Source organism: Neofelis nebulosa, chromosome 7 (assembly GCF_028018385.1).
Source record: "Neofelis nebulosa isolate mNeoNeb1 chromosome 7, mNeoNeb1.pri, whole genome shotgun sequence".
NCBI lineage: Eukaryota > Metazoa > Chordata > Mammalia > Carnivora > Felidae > Neofelis > Neofelis nebulosa.
The window spans coordinates 39,221,826-39,242,968 of NC_080788.1; the positions used below are offsets into that span (position 1 = coordinate 39,221,826).

General features: G+C 50.1%; 1 long non-coding RNA gene across 4 annotated transcripts; it reads right to left on the reverse strand.

Moving 5' to 3' along the window:
* Positions 1-288: 288 nt before the first annotated feature.
* Positions 289-18,780, reverse strand: LOC131516382 (uncharacterized). 4 transcript variants are annotated; one of them, XR_009264047.1, is made up of 5 exons: positions 18,507-18,777; positions 13,338-13,489; positions 3,508-3,732; positions 2,718-3,073; positions 289-1,293 (listed from the first exon to the last, which is right to left on the reverse strand). It is a non-coding gene; the product is annotated as an uncharacterized LOC131516382 (long non-coding RNA). The 4 variants fall into 4 exon arrangements; XR_009264046.1 differs by having other exon boundaries at positions 3,634-3,732; positions 18,507-18,773; XR_009264045.1 differs by having other exon boundaries at positions 2,718-3,732; positions 18,507-18,780.
* Between the last annotated feature and the right edge of the window lie 2,363 nt (positions 18,781-21,143).

A 21,143-nucleotide genomic window follows, 5' to 3' on the forward strand; every position in this document is an offset into this window, starting at 1 on the left:
TAACAGCTGCTGTTCGTAGCCCGTGGGTTAGCCCCAGGCTAATTCACCATTGGTAGCCCAGGCTAACTCACCGCCCCTGTGCAATGCGCAAACTCTTCGCACACCCTTGTAAATAGGCCTTTGCTCACGCTCTCTCAGTTGCCCAATCTGAGACCTGACAGTACGCTAGACGGGATAAAGCTCCCTTTGCAGTCTTGAGTCATTGTCTCCTAAGCCTCTTCCCAGGCCTCTTTAGCACTGAACACTCAGTCCACCCCAAATCGCCCCTCCCATCTCCCTATCCGCCGTGCTGATCTCCCCGTCTTTGTCAACAGCACCACCGACCATTCAGGCTCCCAGGAACAAAACCTGGGTGTCGACTTCCACTCTCCCAATGCCAGGCCCCCAACCCAGTCCAGAACGGTTTTCACTGATTCCACCTCCACTGTTCTCTCCCATTCCTCACCGTTTCCTAATTTCAAGCCTCCGTCACTGCCCATCGGCCTCATGACACAGCAGCCCCCTAAATGATCCCGCTGCCTCCAATTCATGCCCCTGCCACAAGAAATGTCTTCAACCACAGCTCTGATCATGACCTTCTTCTCCTGCTCAAAACCTGCCCCGACTGCCCGCAAATTAGACTCCAGATGCCTTAACCTGGCAGCAAAGCCCTCCACATTAGGCCCCTGCACAGCTTCCCAGCCCCATTTCCTACTGTGTGCACACAGCTCCGGCTACACAGGCTGTATCAGTCAGCTACTGCTGGGTACAAAATCATCCCAAGGCTTAGTAGCTTAAGACAACAATGTATATCATTGCGGCCGGGTCCAAGTTCAGGCAGGACTTCTGCTGCTCTGGGCCAGGCACAGCTGATCCTGGGTTGGCCCAACCCCACGTCTGCAAGCAGCTGACAGGTTGACTAAGGGCTAGTTGGTCTGGGATGGCCTCACTCTCACATCCAGCGGTTGTCTGGCTGGGTGAAAGGAAGTGAGCAGGCCACGTGTCACTCATCATCCAGCAGACTCATCTGATGGTGTATTAGTTACCCATAGCTGCGTAACAAGTTACACAGCTAAAAACCACAAACACGGTCTCTGGGGGTCAGGAAGCCTAATGCCCCTCAGAGGGTGTCTTTGGCTCAAAGACTCTCATAGGGCTAGAGTCAAGGCATCGACTAGGGCTTTGGTCACCTCGAGGCTCCAGTGGCGGATCTGCTTTTAAACGTACTCACGTGGATTTTGGCAGGCTTCAGGTCCTTGCTAGCCCTCGGCCAGAGGCATCACTTCCTTGCCACGTGGAGTCCTCCATAGACACCTGCAGCACAGAAGCCGGATTCCCTCAAAACAAGCCAGCAAGAGAACAAGAAAGGGAAAGCAAGATGGAACCGACCCAGTCTTTCTTTGTGTAAGCTGATCTCAGAAGGGCCGACTCACGTCTTTTGCGGCGTTCTATTTGTGAGAAGCGAGGCACCAGGCCCAGCCAACACTCAATGGGAGCAGGTGACACAGAGCATTAATCTCAGGAGGTGGGGATTATTGGGAGCCATTTTATTTATTTTTTTTTAAATTTTTTTTTAATGTTTATTTATTTTTGAGAGCGAGAGAGACAGAGCATGAACAGGATAGGGGCAGAGAGAGAGGGAGACACAGAATCTGAAACAGGCTCCAGGCTCCGAGCTGTCAGCACAGAGCCCGACGCGGGGCTCGAACTCACGGAGCGTGAGATCATGACCTGAGCCGAAGTCAGACGCTTAATTGACCAAGCGACCCAGGCGCCCCATTGGGAGTCATTTTAGAGCTGCCTGGCACACCTGACCTCGGTCATAGACTAGAGGCAGGGTTTCAAAAACCGCAAGAGGGCGTGCAGAAGCGCATAAAACCTCTTGAAGCCCAGGCTCAGAACTTGTCTATGCGAGCCATAGATCCAAGTGCAGATTCGAGGTGCGGGGGAAGCAGACTCCATCTCTTGATGAGGAGAGCTGCCTAGTCACACTGCAAAGAGGATATGGGCAAGGATGGAGAACTGTGTCCATTTTTGCAAAGAGGCCAACAGACTTTTCCCACCGGGCCTCAAAAATGCTTTGTGCTTTCTCGCCTAACGGCCGTAGGGCACAATTTCTTCTTCTTGTGTGTCTGAGGCCCACCTCTGCCTGTTACCATCCGACCAGTCTCCAAGGACCAACTCACAACCTGTATTAGTTTCCTTTTGCTGCTATAACAAATGATCGCAAACTTAGTGGCTTAGGACAACTCAAATTTTATTGCCTTACGGTTTGGGAAGTCTGAAGTCCAAAACGGGTGTCACTGGGCTAAAATCAGAGCATTGGAAGGGCCACACACCTTTCCAGGGGCTGGAGGGAACTTTTCCAGCTTCTAGAGGCAGCCCGTGTTCCTTGGCTCACATCCCCTTCACCCATCTTCAGCGCCAAGAATGGCCAGGGAAGTCTTTCTCCTCATATCACTCTGACACTAATTCTCTCTCTCCCTCCTGCTTCCACTCGTAAGGACCCTGGTGACTATAGTGGATCCACATTGACAAGCCAGTATAATCTCCCCAGCTCAAGGTCAGCGGTCTACCTCCAGTCTACCAGCATCCACAATCCCCCTTTCCATGTAATGTAACATATTCTCAGGTTCCAGGTTCGAGCACATGGACCCCTTTGCTGGGGCCATTCCTCTGTCTACCACCCCACTCCCACCCCCACTCCCACTGATGGCAGCATTTTGTTGAGTACTTACTATGTGCCAGCCGGTGTGCCCAGCACTCCTTTCCCTGAATGATTCCACCTATTCTTCTCACCCCTACGAGGAAGGTACTCTCAGCGTCCTCATTTCACAGACTCCAAGAAGCTAAGCGACTCCCCAAGGAGACCCAGTGAGCACGTGCTGGATACCGGAACTTGAACTCGAGTCTGCTGAGCTCTGAAGCCAGAGTCCCAACCACTTGCTCGTGCTGTGTCCTCTGAAGCCACCAGATCCCTTCAGCTACCTGTCACCCCTCCTCTGTGCCCCCATAGCCGAGGAAGATTGGGCCTCTCTTTTAAGAGAGATTCTTCTCAAGTCTCAGTTTGGAGCAGGCCACCTCCCCAGCTCATCTGTCAAAGTAGTAAAAGTAATCGTTTAATGAAAATCTGCCCTATGCCAGAACCTTCTCACCCAACATTTCTCACACCCACTGCTAAGGCAGGTGTTCCTTCCACTTCCCAGTGAACGAAATGCAGACTCCGGGGAGGGTCAGCCTCAGGGTTCATTGGTGTCAGTGCGGGGAGTGGAATCCAGGCCTAATTCCAAAGCCCGTTCTTGCCTCCGCTAGGCCACCCGTGCACTTGTAAATGCCAACTGCCTTCGTAAGCCAGGTAGGACCCTGTCTATCATTAGCTGGCTTTATGCTGGCTGGGTGTGTAGCTCAGTGGTTAAATGGGAGATTCTGGAGAAATACTGCCAGGGTTCCAGTCTCAGCCCTCCTGGTTTCTGCCTGCGTCTGCCTCAGTTTCCTGAGCTGTAAGATGGATACAGTGACAGCACCGACCTCATACGATCTGTCGTGAGGATTAAGTGGACTAAAATCTCTTGACAGTCACTACTACAGAAAGCACTCTCCGTGTTAGTGTTTTCGTGGGTTTGCCTGGTCAGCTGGGGCTCATTCAACGCCTACCCCGGTGTCTGGCCGTGCCATGGGCCTCTGCTCCGGCCTTGCTGGGCATCTCTCTTCTGTGACATTTCATCACCCCAGACTACCTGCATGGAAGTTTCCCTGGAAGAACAAAATAGATCATTGTTGAGAAAATACTTTGTAAACTATAGAGTGAAGTGGGCCTGTGTTGGCTATTAATGACCTGTATGAAGGGCTTAACGATCAGGCCAGAAAACCATAGACCCCCGGAGGATCCAGTGCAAAGGCAGCCTCCCCAGCATGGGCCCCAGGGGGACAGAGGGCTGGCAGCTGTCATATTTCCTCCTCCTCTCCCATCTCCACACCCCACCCCAACTCCCCCCACCCTCCACCCCCGCCCCATCCATCCTGGGGTGGCCAAGGCTGCAGGAATGCGATGGTATCTCAGCAAACAGACAGTCTGTTCCCAGAGGAGCCGGGACCGCCCCCAGGAGGCCCCACTCTCCCAGCCACAGTAAACACAAGGGTCTGTCCTCATTATCAGCTTGGCTCAGCAGCAGTGGAGACAGTCTGCCCGCTGGAGAGTCTCCGCAGAGCGATAAGCTGCTGGGCCCCTTGTTGGCTGTCCTCCTGGGGCCGTAGCCGCACTGCCCGGGAATAGGAATCTCAGAGCTGGCCTGGCTTGGGGCCGAAATACCTCATCCAGGGGTGGGGGGCCGAGGGTGGGGAGCTGGCTGCCTTTACACTGAGAACGTCGGTCGCTCAGATGAAGGAAGGGAAGGACCAGGGCTGTGCCAACGGGCTAGGACACACAGTCTGCAAAGCTCTCAGTTGCTCTCAAAGACTTCTGGGTCCATTAATTACAATGCTTTGCGAGACAGCTTTATCATCATCATCTTCACAGACCATACATATTGACGATAGCGCTCCTTCCAGTGTTTTCCAATCCATGCGCCACTCAATGAATTACGGTGCGGAAAGCACTTAGCTCCGAGCCTGGTAAGGGCTCCGAGAAGGTCGGCTTTGCAGGAGGCAGTCTGGTAACATTCCCTTAATCACTCTAGCGGTGCAGGCAACCCCCAGTCCCTCCAAAACAGTCCCTCCACTGTTATTAAACAGTGAACTCTTCTCTGGGACGGCCGTGCCCCCTCTGTCCTCAGTTTCTTGACTCCCTGAAGGCGGGGGATACTGGGGTGAACCGCGCCCCCATTTGACAGTGAAGGAGACTTGAAGGGCCCAGATAGGTCAAGTGCTTTGAAGGCTGTACAGCCAGGACATTAATGGCACAGCCGGAACCGGCCACAAGCCCTCGGACTCAAAGTCTGACAAACTTTTTCCGTCCTGGCCACTACCTGCCCTTGGCCAACCACTGAGGAGCCGAGATCGGGTCATCGGCCTGTGTCCTGGATCCTCTCTGGGGTCAGGCAGAGGCAGATCAAGATCCTGGGGGTTGGAGATTAGCCGACAACTCCTCCGTAGCAGCTTGGAAAACAGCAGTGAAAAGAACTCCAAATAACCAGGGGCGGCTGTGGACTCGCAGGGTGAGCACTTGGCCGGGAGTCCAACAGCCCTGGGTTCCAATCAACTGCTATTTTCAGGCTGGTGACCTAGGGCTGGGCACTTACCCTCTCTGGATTTGGTCCCAAGATCAACCTCTTCTGAGAGTTGCTAGGTGAATTACATGAAATACCGCACATCAAAATCCCCGGCTTTGGAGTGCCTGAGTCAAATGGCCTCTCTTACGGATCAGCCGACTTTCAAACCCCTGACCATTATTCAGCGCCCAGCTCAGATGCCTCCTATCCAGGCAGTCCTCCCTGGTTGCCCAGCTGGGCGTAACCACAGCCTCTCTGGAGCCGTCACATCTCTCCCAGGGTACCCGCTCTCTTGCATAGGGTCAAAGTTCAGTACTGATTCCTCATGGCATCCCCCAGACCCCAGCCTAGAGTCCAGAAACATTAAGTGTGTGATAAAGTAAATGAACGGGCCACGAAAGTGAAATGGCTACTCTGCCCCCCTCCTCTGTCTATAAGCCTTAGAGAGCATGCTTCCCCCCACCCCACCCCCCTTCAGTAAAGACTGGTAAAGACCCCTGAGAAGCGATTCTTCCCAAATATAGCTTCCTTCCTTTGTTTGCCACCTCCTACTCTCAGTTCCAGGTACTCCTGTGTTCTCCGGACCCCCAGGGTTCTCTCCTGACTCCTTGACCTGCCCTGTGAGGCCCTTCCCATCCTGGCCTCAGTGTCTGGTCCATTTCTTCTCTGGCCTCTGGTCCCAAGAGCGCCCTCTACCTGGGCTTTGCGCTCTGTTCTTCATGTTCATAGAAACATCTCTGCTCTCACCCGAGTCTATAATCCAGCCACCAACATCACAGGGACTCCTGGTGTCTCCTCCCCTGTAAACATGTCTCAACTGCCGCCCCCAACCCCCCCACCCCAGGTATTCTCTCATAGGCAAGGAACGTGCTGGTGGCCTTTGGTCTTCGCAAATGTGTCCACCATCACCTTCCCCAAACCAGAAGGGCCCCTGAATCTCTCCTCCCCCATATTAACAGTTTTAGATTCTCATAGTAGCAAAGGGAACGGATGGGCACTGAGCTAGAATTTGGAGAACGGCTCCCCAAATGTCTCAGGTTTTCTCCAGCCCATGTCTTTTTTGTTTGTTTATGTTTATTTTACTGAAAGACAGAGAGAGAGTGCGAGAGAGAGCATGAGCTGGGGGAGGGGCAGAGAGAAAGGAAGAGAATTCCAAGCAGGTTCTGAGCCACCAGCTCAGAGCCCAACACGGGGCTTGATTCCACAAACTGCAAGATCATATCCTGAGCCGAAATCAAGAGTCAGATGCTTAACCGACTGAACCACCCAGGCACCCCGCTCCAGGCCGTGTGTTCCTCCCCGTGTCCGCTGGAACGTTCCCACCTCTACCATCCACCTCCCCATCAGATCCCCACATCACAGGTGCTCCTTTATTCCCCTGCTGCAGTCTCAGACCTCGTGCTACCTCCCCAGGCTTGGCCCTGGCCTCTCTGCCATCTGCCCCTGAGCACCACCCTGTCACCACCATATTCCCAAATATGTACAGACTGTCTTACTCTATGCCAGGTACTATTCTAGGCCTGGGCGGGGTGGGGGGGGGTTGGTACACAGCAGTGAGCAAAACAGATATTGTCCCTTCCGTCATGGAGCTTTCATTCTAAGGAGGGAAATAGACCAGTAAAACGAGTGAAATATACAGTGTTTTAAGTTAGTTTTATTGTAAGTAACTTTGCTATTGGAAGTAAGGGCTTTGGCTAAACGTGAAGCAGAGATGAGTTCGGGGAGGGCTGGGTGGAGTTGCTACTTAAATGGGGTGGTCAAGTGGGCCTCCTTGAGAAGGTTACATCTCCTCAAAGAGTTGAAGGAGGCAAGGGGGTGGGCCTTGAGGGTCCTGGGGGAAGAGCATTCCAAGCAGGAGGAACAGCCAGTGCAAAGCCCCCTGTTTGAATTTATGTCCCCTCCTCTGTGCACCCACATTTTGCATCCCTCTATTTGGCCTTTGACAGAGGTGAAAAGCGTTAGAGGACGTGGTTCATTTGGTCACCTGTCCTGCTGCATCAGGAGCCATCCTTGGGGCAGGGACCCCTAATGGCCAGCATCACAGTCATCCCCCACACTACCCTGACATGTCCGGAAGTACACACACCCAGACCTACCCGCTCAGGCCCAGACATACACACCCACACTTGTGTGGAGAGACCCATACACTGTGGCCATAGAGGAGAAGGGCTCGGTTATTGTCAGCTGGGACGAGCTGCATGAAGAGTAAATAATAATTAAGTGCGCCCAGCCCCACTGAGTTTACAAAGGTCTTCCTTGTGCCTACTCTTTGAGCTGAGAACTGGGTGGTTATTAAAGTGAGGCTCAGAGAGACCAAGGTGAGCAGACCAGTAATTGGTATTTGCAGTACTAGAACCTGACTCTTCGGATTACCAGCCAACATATGATTTCATTTATTTTTTTAATTTTTTTTATTTATTTTTATTTTTTTTTAATTTTTTTTTTTAACGTTTATTTATTTTTGAGACATGGAGAGACAGAGCATGAACGGGGGAGGGTCAGAGAGAGGGAGACACAGAATCCGAAGCAAGCTCCAGGCTCTGAGCTGTCAGCACAGAGCCCGACGCGGGGCTCAAACTCACAGACCGCGAGATCATGACCTGAGCCGAGGTCGGCCGCCTAACCGACTGAGCCACCCAGGCTCCCCTTTCATTTTTTTTTTTTTAAATAGATCAGATGTGACTACAGTACAAAACTCAAAATAGCCATAGAGGCACAGAAGTGTCTCTCTCCTCCTCCCCCAGGTGCCCAGCTCCCTCCCTGGAGTCTGAGGCACTTACTGGTTTATTTCCAATGTACTTAAACGGGGACTTAGGCTCCCCTCTTTCTGCGAAGAGGTTCGGCTTCACAAATATAGCTGACAGGATGGACACAGGCTGGGTGCCCTTGCTCCGGAAGCATCTCTTCTTTGCTTCTAGAACCTAGGCTTTCTGGGGCCAGGCTTGGCATCCACTTGGTTTCCACAAAACCACAAGCTTCTTGGATCCGCCACGAAGTCACTGCACGTCCTATATCTTAGTCCCTGGGGAATGTCCACTCATCATGAGGAACCCAGCGTCCTCAGGGAGAGGAGACAGGGATGGAGCAGGAACGGGCTGGGGACGGGGACGGGCACGGTGGGGAATCACACTGTGCTGGAATGCCTTTAAAACGGGGACTCCATTTAATGACCTCTGTGTTCTTCCTCAGCGGTTTCACTGCTGGTGGACTGTAATTCCCCGTGAAAATGATGGCATTGGAGTCGCTGCGTGACCACACCTACCATACCCTCACACAGTGCCCCATACAGTCAACTCCAACGATGTAGTGTGGTGCGTGCCTTTCCTTTACTAGGAGCAGATGAAAATGAGTCAGCAGAGGGCCTGCTGCCAGGAGCTTACAGTCTAGGGGAGGATGGACACACGGACACACACCCACACCAAGGGGACCCTGCTCAGGAGCCTGGGGGTGGGGGTGGGGGAGGAATCAAAAGATGATGCTCCTCCTAGAATGAGTGAAAGAGAGAGAAAGAATGCGCAGGACCCCCAGGCAGAGGGGCCAACACATACAATGAACAGGGATGCTTAAGAAGTGGTAAGAGAAGGGCGCCTGGGTGGCTCAGTCGGTTAAGCGTCTGACTTCGGCTCAGGTCATGATCTCGCAGTTTGTAAGTTCGAGTCCCGCGTCAGGCTCTGTGCTGACGGCTTGGAGCCTGGAGCCTGGAGCCTGCTTCAGATTCTGTGTTTCCCTCTCTCTGCTCCTACCCTGCTCGCACTCTCTTTCACTCAAAAATAAATCCCCAGTAAAAAAAAAAAAAAAAAAAAAGGGAAAGAGGAACTTTGGTCTTGGGTGGCAAAGACCGAACAGGAAGAGTCATTGAGGATGAGAAGTGAAGGGTCTGGATGTCAAGGGGGGTTTTCTATCTTATAGGTGGAAATTTTCAAGCAGAGTCATGGCAGGGTCCAATTTGGTTCCTATCTGGATCTCTCACAGACTAGGAGCCCTGTAGAGGATGGGTTGGAGGCAGGAGATTCCAGAGGCTTCAGGGGCAAGGGATATGAAGGTGTGACTAAAGTTAGAGTAGAAGGAATGTATTCATAATGCTTAATTCCTAAAATAGGGTGATGGGGACATAGTGTTTATGTTCTTTCTTTATAGGTTCATAATGATAAAGAAATTTTATTACTTTTAATAATTTTTAAAGTTTATTCATTTTGAGAGAGCGAGAGTGGGGGAGGGCAGACAGAGAGAGAGAGGGAGAGAGGGAGAATTCCAAGCAGGCTCCACACTGTCAGTGCAGGGCTCAATCTCACTAACTGTGAGATCACAACCTGAGCCAAAATCAAGAGCCGGCTGCTTAACTGACTGAGCCACCCAGGCTCCCTAGCAAATGTTAATGTTTTATTTATTTTTTTGAGAGAGAGGGGGCCAGAGGATCCAAGGTGGGCTCTGTGCTGACAGGCTGACGGCAACAAGCCCGGTGTGGGACTCGAACTCATGAACCGTGAGATCATGACCTGAGCTGAAGTCAGATACTCAACCAACTGAGCCACCCAGGTGCCCCCAGAAATTTTAAATTAAAGTCAGTGAATACAAGCTCCAGGAGGGAGCCTGAAGATAGCATTAGCTAATAATGAAGATTCTTATGCACTTAATAATAGTGCTTAATAGACACTATTCCTAGGATTTTACAAGTGCACATTTATTTAACCCCCACAGCCCTAGGAGGTAGGTATTACTCCCAAATTACAGATGAGGGGATAATGAAGTACAGAGAAGTTGATTATCTTGCCCAAGGTCGCCCAGTCAGTAGGGTGGAAAGCTGGGATTCAGTGGTCACACCCTTAACCAGAGCTTGTAAACCACGTGGGTCCTGTTCACCACCACATCCCAGCACCTGGCGCTCGCTGAGTCTACTGTGTTTTCATCGAGTGAATGCAGCCCAGAGAGGTTCAACAAGTTCTTTTAGGTCATACGGTCCTTCAAGATGACACCCCCATGGGACTGGTCGGTTGGCTCCTGGTCCAGCACTCCTTCCCCAACCTGGCCACACCCCTTCCTCTCTCTCCTGTCTGTCGCCAGTCTCCATTCTCAGCTGTCCCGGGGTCACTATGCTGGCAGCCGGAGCCTGACTCAGCCAGACCAGCGGAGCCAGGCAGGCGGCCACATTCAACGCACCGGGGTGAGGACACTACCCAGCGGGGAGGCGGGGCCGTGCAAGGGGCGGGGCCAGACTGGGCGGAGTCTGTGGAGGGGCGGGGCGGGACCACCGCGCGCCTGGCCCCCAGAGCTGCAGGAAAGCTCCGCCTCCTGCTAGTTCTGCTCCGGCTCCCTAGCCAGCTGTCTGTCGCACACTCAGAGAAACCCAGCTCTTTGGGACCTGTTTTCCCTAGCTCAGTACACCCAGAAGCAGGTGCCCCAGTGAGCCCTCCTGCATGAGGTGCCAGATGCCAGGTTCGAGGCGCCCGAGGTTCCAGGAATACCCAGTACTAAAGCCATCACCTTCGAGGCTTCAGTTTCCCTGTCAGTGAAGCATGGCAGTTGGTGGGGGCGAGACTTCCCACTGCTTGTGCCTCGGACGCTTTGGAAGATGAAATATACCCCTGTCTGCCCACTCCCCACCGCCACTCTTGTCCTCTAGCAAAGCTCCCAGGGGTCCTCACAAGGTGATACACAGACAGCACTAGGGGATCCCCTGAGAACTTGTCAGAAATGCAAATTCTCAAGCCCCATCCCAGACCCACTGAATCAGGAACCCTGAAGGGTGAGTCTAGCAATCTGGTTTCACCAGCCCTCCAGGTAATTCTGATGCGTGCTCAAGTTTGAGAACCATGAATCTGTCATTTCCCTGATTCTGGCCTAAAGCACAGCCACCATCTTTCTTTTGCTCCAAATATCATCAGTGGCCCCATACAATCAAGCCCAAGCCCTTCTCCTGCCCTCCCAGGCCCTTCACAGCTTAATTCCCCCTTGCTTTCACCCCTTGGAACAACCACCAGCCCCGAGACCCCAGGGACACATCATGCATGTGTTTCCAGGCCCTTGTTAATGCCTTCTTCCCTTTGACCAAAACTTCAAGTTTCTCTCTTCCAGGCAACTTTCCCAGAATGCCCAACTCTTGATGCCCCCCTCCTGGGAGTCCTCAGTCCTTGCAGTCCTGCCCAGGGTTGAGTATTGATTGGCATTTGGTTTTGGTATGGGCTAAACTGTGTCCCCCCCAAAACTTACATGTTGAATCCCAACCCCCACCCTGTACCTCAGAATGTCAGTCTATTTGAAAATAGGGCTTTTTTTTTTTTTTTTTAAGTAGGCTTCATGCCCAACATGGGGCTCGAACTTATGACACTGAGATCAAGAGTCTCATGCTCTACGGACTGAGCCAGCCAGGTGCCCTGAAGATAGGGCTTTTAATAAGTGATTCCATTAAAATGAGGCGGTCACTGTGGTCCCTAATCCAATCTGATTGGTATCCTTACAAAAGAGGAAATTTGGACATACCAAGAGATACAGGGGATGTGTGCCCACCGAGAAAAGACCATGTGAGAGGCGGCAAGAGGGAGGCCATCTACAAACCACGGAGAGGTGCCACAGAGGAAACCCTACCCTGTGGCACCTTGATCTTGGACTTCCAGCCTCCCAAACTGTGAGAAGATTAATTTCTACTGTTTAAGCCCCCAGTCTGTGGTATTTTGTTATGGCAGCCCCAATAGACTAATACAGATTTTCAAGTGGTTAGTGGCATTTTCCTTGGCGTTTCCTTGAGTCCCTCCTTTCTATAGTGTACTTTAATTTTTTTTTTTAATTTTTGAGACAGAGAGAGACAGAGCATGAGCAGGGGAGGGGCAGAGAGAGAGGGAGACACAGAATCTAAAGCAGGCTTCAGGCTCTGAGCTGTCAGCACAGAGCCCGACGTGGGGCTCGAACTCGCAGACTGCGAGATCACGACCCGAGCCGAAGTCAGACGCTTAACCGACTGAGCCACCCAGGTGCCCAGAAGTCCCCCCCCTTTCTAAATCTCACTCCTCTTCAGGCCACTGTGACAGGCTCTGCCATTGCTCCCTAGGCGTGACCCTGGAGCCTGGACAACAGCCCGTTAGCAGATGGGGTCTCCGGCTCTCCCAGGGAAGGAATGGATAGACACAAGCAAAGGCAGACAATGTGGTCTACTCCCTGTGTCCCAGCCTCACAAATGGCTTCTGTTTCTGAGGAACAGTGTGCTGAGCATGAAAGGGGCCCAGACACAAACGTTTTTGAGGAGAATTTCCACCTTCCTCATTCCCTGCCTCTCGCCCTTTCCTCAACTCAAATCACACTGTGATACACACAACATCTGTTAAAATGACCCACCCAGGAAACTATCAACTGTGGTTCCGTTATGAAAACCTGGGCTCCAGACTTGGCCCCTACTCTGCTGCGTGGCCTTAGATTACTCATACCCCTCTCTGGGCTCCAGGCTTCCCGGTGAAAGGAAGAGCCTGGGTGAGCAGACACCAAGCACTTCCAGAAGAAGATCCGAGGCTCCAAGTGAGCAGGGCAGATGGAGGATTGGGAGGCAGGCAAATCACGCTGGAGGAGAGAGAAGAGGCTGAAACATGGAGATCCTTGAAAACCACACCGGGAGGTGGAAATTCCATGACTAGGCAGTGGGGAGCCATGGCAGGCTTCTGAGCAGTAAGAGGGCCAAGCTGACCCTGGATAATGACTGGCCATGGAGGGGTAGCTACCCAGACCCCTGCCTTCCTAACGTCATCCTTCCGCACACTCCCTTTGTCCGCTCCTGACCTTCTTGTTCCTCCTCCAACATTCTAAGCCCTTTCCCACCTCGTGACTTTCACCCTGGCTGTTCCATTTGCTAGAAAACTGGAAGCAGAAGAAGCAGACACTTGTAGCACTTACCCACGTGCCAGGCACTGTCTAAGCACTTCACCTGTATTAATTCATTTACTCCACTCCACAACCCTACGGTTGTGGCAGGTAGATACTATTATGATCCTGACGCTGCAGATGAGCAAACTGAGGCACAGAGACAAGTGACTTGTTCAAGGCCTCCCAGCGGCGGCGGTGCTGGTATGTGAAACTCCAGGATTCACTCTTACCCCATTAGAATGGCTCACTGCTCCCTCCACCATCCAGTATAAAGTGCCCCCCCCACACACACCTCGCCCCTCTTACCCACTGTGGTTTCCATCAGAGCACTTGGGCCCCCTGATCTTTTGCATTTCTTTGTTGGTCCCTGTCGCCAGAGCCGTCCATCACACTGTAAGCTCCATGCAGGCAGGACTTTGTCTGGTTCACAGCCGTATTCCTAGCTCCCGGCACAGTGCCTGGCACAAAGGAGGGGCTCAATCGAGGTTTGTTGAATGACTAAAGGAACAGAAATGTTTCTGTGCAACGGGGAAGCTCAGCTCAAGCGTCAGTGGACCTCTATCCATCCTTTCCTGAGCCCCCGACCCCCAGAGAAAGAATCCCTCCCTCCTGCTTCGTGCTCCCCATCCCGCTCCGGTCTCCCCACTAGACCGTTCATCACCTAAAGACACCAGCCCTTTCATGTCATCTTAATACAAATAACACTAATTAACATTTTTTTTTTGAGCTTTATGCGTCAGGCATCGTTCCAAACTTTCTGCACGAACTCACTTAATCTAACAATATTGTGAGGTATGTACTGTTATCCCCATTTCACAGGTAAGGAAACAGAGAAAGAGGGAAGCTAAGTATCTTGCCCACAATCATACACCCAACAAAGGGCAGATCCATGGTTTGGATTCAGGCCGTCCAGTCAGTGCCCTTTTCCCCACGCAGGTGGCAGGCCTGCTCCCTCCTGGGGCTCCGGGTGAGTCTGGGACCCGGCTGGAGGTCTGGCCTCCTCGCAGGCCGGCCAGCACCTCTTCCTGATTACCCACAGGCCCGCAGGGCCTCAGGGCCACTCTCAAGTGCATCGATGCACTTGAAGCCCAACAGATGGAGTCCGTGCCCGTGAATCTGCTGGCGTTTCCAGTACAGGTAGAGAGCTGGCAGGGCAGTAGCTTCTGGAATATATTCGTTTTCCTGCTGCTGCTGTAGCAAACGGCCACAAACTTAGTAACACAGATGTCTTAACTGCAGTTCCAGAGGTCAGAAGTCTGACCTGGGTCCCTAAACTCAAGGTGTCAACAAGGCGGTGTTCCTTCTGGGCACCCTAGGGGAGAATTCATTTCCCTGCCTTTTCTAGCAGCTAGCGCCTGCACTCCCTGGCTCGGGGTCTCTTCCAGCATCTTCAAAGCCAACAACAGCAGATCAAGTCCTTAGACTGCTCCGCCCTGACTCTGCTTCCTTCCTCAGACCTCTCTCCCTCTCTGCTCCTGCCTCCCTCTCCCATGTTTAAAGACTCTTGTGATCACATTGGGCCCATCCAGCTAATTGAAAATAATCTTTCCATCTTAAGATCAGCTGATAGTAACCTTAATTCCATCGGCAGCTTGAATTCCCCACCTCCATGTAAGCTAACAATTCACAGGTTCTGGGGATTAGGACGCTGACGTTTGGGGCAGGGTGTAGGGAGGGGGGGGGCGGCTTGGTTCCGCTTACCGCACGGACGTTTCTCAGATAGTTCCTCAAAACTGCCATCCCTAAATATCTGTGGAATCACTAGAGCATCTCCAAAGACCTGATGGTGGGACAGCCTGGGCCTCAGTGCCCTTGAGGCCTCCAGTGCTGGGGCGGGTAGGAGGCACGGGCCTCCCTCAGAGAAGCCCCTCACAACCTGCAAGGAACAGAACACACGGGGGCCGGCCAAGGACTCGCAGTCCACCTCTGGGCAAGAAGAAAGCGGACCCTCAGAGCACTTTCACCTGTTACCAATACCTCACCAATCCTGAGCCGGAGGCCACGAAGAGATTCTTATCCCTCCTTTAAAGGGCGGCAAAGTGAGGATTGGAGAAATGAGGTCAGTGACCAATGTCTCGCTTGCTCGCTTGCTCGTAGCCTACGCGCACGTGCTGTGAATTGTGGGCTCATTCTCCCTGCAAGCCCGCGCCTCCCAAGAAGGTATTTGCACCATCCAGGTGGCCGGGGTCCTGGAATTCAGATAAACGTGACCCTCCTTGCCCCCACTGTAATGTCTGGTTGGACATAAGCCACCTAAAATACTGCTTCCTTATTAAAATAGCACAAATATTATAAAGTGCAAAAAACCATCTGAAACTTTAAGAGAAACCCTGAGACCTAGGAGAAACCATAGGGGTCGCACGGGTCACGTCTGCCAAATCGTGGAGGTACATTTCTCCATTCCCCAGTTCCGAGGCACATTTCCAAGGAACAAGGTGCCACACGCACCAATACAATACTGCACGCACAGATATGCATGTGTGTGCGCACACAAACTGACATTCCCCCTAGAGGCTCAGAAAAGCCTGCGGTCCAGGTGCAGCCGACCAGACTCTTCCTTTCCAGTCTGGATGTTTTTATTTCCTTTTCTTGCCTGACTGCGCTAGCTACAAACTCTAGCACGATGTTGACTAGCAATGGTGAGAGTGGACAGCCTTGTCCTGTCTCTGATCTTGGGAGGAAAGCCTTCAGTCTTTCACCATTAAGATGTTAGCTGTGGAATTTTTTTTTTAAGTTTTTTTATTTTGAAAGAGATGAAAAAGAGGGGTGCCTGGGTGGCTCAGTCGGTTAGGGGTCCGACTTCAGCTCAGGTCTGATCTCACAGTTTGTGAGTTCGAGCCCCGCGTCAGGCTCTGGGCTGACAGCTCAGAGCCTGGAGCCTACTTCAGATTCTGTCTGCTCCTCCCCCACTCTCACTCTGTCTCTCTCTCTCTCTCTCTCTCTCTCTCTCTCTCAAAAATAAATAAGCATTAAAAAAAAATTTGGGGGGGCACCTGGGTGGCTCAGTTGGTTAAGCATCCGACTTCGGCTCAGGTCACGATCTCACGGTCCGTGAGTTCGAGCCCCGCGTCGGGCTCTGGGCTGATGGCCCAGAGCCTGGAGCCTGCTTCCGATTCTGTGTCTCCCTCTCTCTCTGCTCCTCCCCGTTCATGCTCTGTCTCTCTCTGTCTCAAAAATAAATAAAAAAAAGTTAAAAAAAAATTTTTTTTAAAGTTTTTTTGAAAGAAAGAGAGAAAGCAGGGGAGGGGCAGAGAGAGAGGGAGACAGAGAATCCCAAGCAGGCTCTGTGTGGTCAGCACCGAGCCCGATGTGGGGCTCAAGCCCACAAACCATGAGATCATGACCCAAGCCTAAAACAAGAGTCGAACATTCAACCACTGGGGCCACCCAGGATTTTTACAGATGTCCTTAATCAGGTTGAGAAGTTCCTTTCTCTTCCTATTTTATTGAGCATTTTCATTAGGAATGAATGTTAGATTTTGTCAAATGTTCTTTTTTGGCACTTAGCGAAATAATTATACAGTTTTTCACTTTTAGGGTGTCAATAAGGTGAATCACATTGACTTTTTAAGGTTTATTTTGAGAAAGAGACAGAGTGCCTGCATGTGCACACGTAAGGGGGAAAGAAGCAGAGAGAGAGACTAGGAGAGAGAATCCCAAGCAGGATCCATGCTGTCAGTGCAGAACCTGACTCGGGGCTCGATCTCACCAACTGTGAAATCATGACCTGAGCTGAAAACAAGAGTTGGACGCTCAACTGACTGAGCCACCCAGGCGCCCCCCTCAGACACTGGGGTTTTCATCTTTAGTTTGATTTGGATCTTTTTTGTTTTATGTCTCTACTTAACATGTTCAGTGTTTCTTTTAGCTACTTGAACTTATGGAATACAATGTAATATAATAGGTGCCTTAATACCCTTTCTTCAGGCTGCATGGACTCTCTCCTCACTGTGTGTTGTATTTTCCTTCTTTGCACGCCTGGTCATTTTGCTTGGATGCTAAGCATTGTGACTTGTTGGGTAAAATCCTTTTGGATTCCTAAAATTATTCTTCAGATTAGTTTTGGGACATGGTTAAGTTACTTGGAAAGACTTTGATTGTTTGAGGTCTTGATTTTAAGCTTCATTAGGCAGGACAAGAGTCACATTTGGTGTAGGATAAGTCTCCCTGCTACTGAGACGAGAGCTTTCATATGCCCCATGAGTTGGGATGTTTTATACCCTGGTTTTGGCACAGGCATATTTTGAGCCCTGTAGAGCTAGGTACTTTTCTTTCTAGTCTTTAGGGGCTCTTTCCCAGCCTCGGGCAGTCGTCTCACACACACGTGCTGATCAATATTCAATTAAACACGAGAGGGAACTCTGACTTTCCTTGTGTGGCTCCCTCTTCTCTGGTCCCTTCCCTGTGAATTCTAGCTACCTTGGCTTCCTTAGACTTCCAGATCCAACTTCTCAACTCAAGGTGACTGCTGGGCTCTGCCTGGGTCACTGTCCCTTTGCTGTGGCCTGGAAATGCTCTCCAGGCAGCAATCCGGGGCATTCGTAGCTCATCTCATTTGTTTGCTGTACTGTCCTCCACTGCCTGATATCCAACATCTTGACATTGTTTCTTGTATCTTGCCTGACTGTTCCCTTGTTTTCAGGTGGCCAGGCAAATCCAGTCCCTGCTCCTGAAAGTGAAAGTGTCGGTAATCAGAATTTGACATTTAAAACAAAAAAAGGGGTGCCCGGGTGGCTCAGTTGGTTAAGCGTCCGACTCTTGATTTCAGCTCAGGACATGATCTCATGTTTCTGGAGTTCGAGCCCCGCCCCGGGCTCTGTGCTGCTCGCGCAGAGCCTGCTGGGGATCCTCTCTCTCCCTCTCTCTCTCTCTGCCTCTCCCCCGCTCAATTCTCTCTCTCAATAAATAAACAAACTTAAAAAAAAAAAAGTACTACTAGTAAAAAATAAAAAACAAAAACAAAAACAAGAAAAGTACTAGTTAAAATAGCATCTAAAAATAATAAATACAGGGGCGCCTGGCCGGCTCAGTTGGAAGAGCATGTGACTCTTGATTCTGAGGTCATGAATGTTGGTGTAGAGATTATGTACATAAATAAATCAGAAAAAAATTTAAGTCTTTAAAAATATTAAATGCAGATAAGCCCGACAGAAGATACGCAAGAGCTGTACAGTGAAAACTACAAAATAGTGCTAAGAGGAAATTAAAGCATACGTAAATAAATGGAAAGATATGCCATCTTTGTGTATCAAAACACTCAGTATTGCTAAGATGTCAGTTCCGTCCAAACTGACATATAGATCCAATGTAATCCCAGCCGAAACCCCAGCAGGCGATTTTTGGTTGAAATGGACAAGTCGATTCTCAAACCTCCAGGGAAGTCCAAAGGACCTAAAACAGCCAAAACAGTTTGGAACACAAACAAATAAGCAAAAGCTGGAGGACTTAACATTACCTCCCGCTTTCAAGACTCACCATAAAGCTACAGGAACCAGGGCAGTGTGGCATCACCCTCGAGACGGGCAAATAGCAAAACAGAAGAGAGTCCAGAAATAGGCCCACATGTAAACAGTCGATTGATTTTTGACAAATGTTCCAAGATAATTCAGTGGAGGAACAAGAGTCTTTTCAACAAGTGGGTGCCGGGACAATTGGATATCTGCGTGCCAAACAAAACAAAACAAAACACAAAACAAAACCTGTTATCCAAACTTTGTACCAAATATAAAAATTAACTCAAAATGGATCATAGACTTAAATGGAAAACCTAAAATGATAAAGCCTTAGAAGAAAACATAGGAGAAAATCTTTGTGACCTCGGGTTAGGCAAAGATTTCTTAGATAGGCACCAAACACGATTGATACAAGGAAAAAAAATGACAAATTGGACTTGAGCAACATAAGAACTTCTGCTCTTTGAAAGGCAGTGGTAAGAGAATAAACAGATAAGCCACAGACTGGAAGAAAATACTTGCAAATCAGATATCTGATAAAGGATTTGTATCTAGGACATACAGAGAACTCTCAAAACTCAATAATGAGAAAATAAATGACCCATTTAAAACTGAGCAAATTAGGGGTGCCTGGGTGGCTCAGTTGGTTGAGCGTCTGACTTCGGCTCAGGTCAGGATCCCCCATTTTGTGGGTTCGAGCCCCCTGTCGGGCTCTGTGCTGACAGCTCAGAATGTGGAGCCCGCTTCAGATTCTGTGTCTCCCTTTCTCTTTGTCCCTCCCCTGCTTGCGTTCTGTCTTCTCTCTCCCTCCCTCTCCACCAAAAATAAATAAACATTAAAAAAAAAAAAATTTAATAAAAAAACTGAGCAAATTAAAATAATGATAATAATTATAATGATAACAGGCAAATGACTTGAACAGACACTTCAGCAAAGAAGATACACGGATGGCAACTAAGCACATGAAAAAAACACTCCATGTCATTAGTCATTAGAGAAATGTAAATGAAACCACAATAAGATATCACTACACACCTGTTAGAATGTCTAAAATCAAAAAGACTGGGGCGCCTGGGTGGCTCAGTCAAGTGTCTGACTTCAGTTCAGATCTTGATCTCATGTTTGGTGACTTTGAGTCCCACACTGGTGAGCTCAAGCCCTGCTTCAGGTGAGCCCCACTTCTCTCTCTCTCTCCCCTCTCTTTCTCTTTCTGTCCCTCACTCACTTGTGCCCCCCCCAAAATAAATAAAATTAAATTAAATAAACATTAAGAAAATCTATTCAAATGAAAAAGACTAATTATGTCAAGTGTTGATATGGAACTACTGGGATTTTTTTTTCTACTGATGGTTGAAATGAAATGATCCAACCATGTTGAAATACAGTTTAGCAGTTTCTTTAAAAAGTTAAACATACATCTACCGTGTGACTCAGTGTCCCATGCCTAGCTAGGTATTTACCCAAGAGTAATGAAAGCTTATGTTCATACAAAGATTATCTGTGAATTGTCTTTTTTTATTAGTAGTATTTTTATTTGAACGAGAGAGAGAGAGAATCCCAAGCAGCCTCCATACTCAGCATGGAGCCCAAGGCCGGGCTGGATCCCACGACTCCGGTCAGATCATGACCTGAGCCAAAAGCAAGAGTCAGACATTCAACCGACTGAGCCACCCAGGTGCCCCTGTATGTGAATTTTCATAGCTGCTTTATTTACAATAGGAAGAAACTGGAAACATCCCCAAACGCCCATCAACAGGTGAATAGATAAACAAATTATCCATTCAATGGCATGCCACCCAACAATAAAAAGGAATAAAAGGTTGATGTATAGGGGCGCCTGGGTGGCTCAGTCAGTTGAGCACCCCCGACTCCGGATTTCAGCTCAGGTCACCATCTCACAGTTTATGAGTTTGAGCACCCCGTGTCTGGCTTTGCACTGACAACCTGCTTGGAATTCTCTCTCTTTCCCTGTCTCCCTGCCCCTTCCCCTGCTCTCGCGTGCGCTCTCTCTCTCTCTCCCTCTCAAAATAAATAAACTTAAAAAAAAAAAAAAGGTTGATATATACACAGTATGGATGAGTCTCAAAATAACTGCCCTGAGTGAAAGAAGCCTTACACCCAAGAACATATATGCTGTCTGACTCCATTTATACCGAGTTCTTGAAAATGCAAACTAACGTATGGCAACCTAAGCAGCTCAGTGGTGGCCTGGGGACTGAGAGGGAGGTGGGGAGAGAAGGAGAGAGGGAAGGATTATAAAGTGGCATGAGGAAACTTTTGGCAGTGATGGACATGTTCATTTTCTTGATTACGGTGATGGTTTCACGAATGTAAACACATGTCAAAGCTTATCACATTGTCCACTGTAAGTACGTGCAATTTATTGTATGTCAACCACATCTCAACAGAGCTGTTTTTAAACACGAGAGAAAGAAACCCAGAGATCAATCTGACCTGGACTCTGCTTCTAGAACCCTTGTGGGGAGGAGGAGGACCTACTCAGAGCCTGAGGCCGGACGGGAGAAGCTGGAGGGGCAGAGTTTAGGCCCAGAGGGAGGGTGGGAACAGGGCTGGAGGCTTGAGCCTTGAGAGTTCCCAAAGTCACCCTCCCACGTGAGAGGTGGCTCTGCCTTATCTCTAACAGCCTTCTCTCTCCAAC